This window comes from Poromitra crassiceps (genome assembly GCF_964638095.1).
Source record: "Poromitra crassiceps genome assembly, chromosome: 1".
NCBI classification, from domain to species: Eukaryota; Metazoa; Chordata; class Actinopteri; order Beryciformes; family Melamphaidae; genus Poromitra; species Poromitra crassiceps.
The window spans coordinates 88,668,530-88,668,928 of record NC_139623.1 but is presented as its reverse complement, the minus strand read 5'-3'; positions in this window follow the sequence as shown (position 1 = coordinate 88,668,928).

Below are 399 nucleotides of genomic sequence, written 5' to 3'. Positions count from 1 at the left end.
GATTTAGTCAGCGGGGGATCATACAGGTACACTCTTCAACACACGCAACCCCTGACTGAAGGGACCTCATCTACCTGGACCTAGACCACAATGCTTCCTGGGAAATGGAGCGCTGTGGCAATGCTCTCGTTGGCTTAAACGCTCTTAATCATTTACTCGTTCCACAGTCCCTCCTTTTCAGAGAAGGTTGCATTGCAATGTTTTTTGTTTTTTGTTTTTTACACATACAGTATCAAACTCAAAATGGACTCAAAGCATGCAATTTTTCTCCCCCCCCCTCCCCAGTGAAAATCCATATTGGAATAATATCTGCATATATATATATATATATATATATATATATATAATATATATATATATATATATATATATATATATATATATATATATATATATATA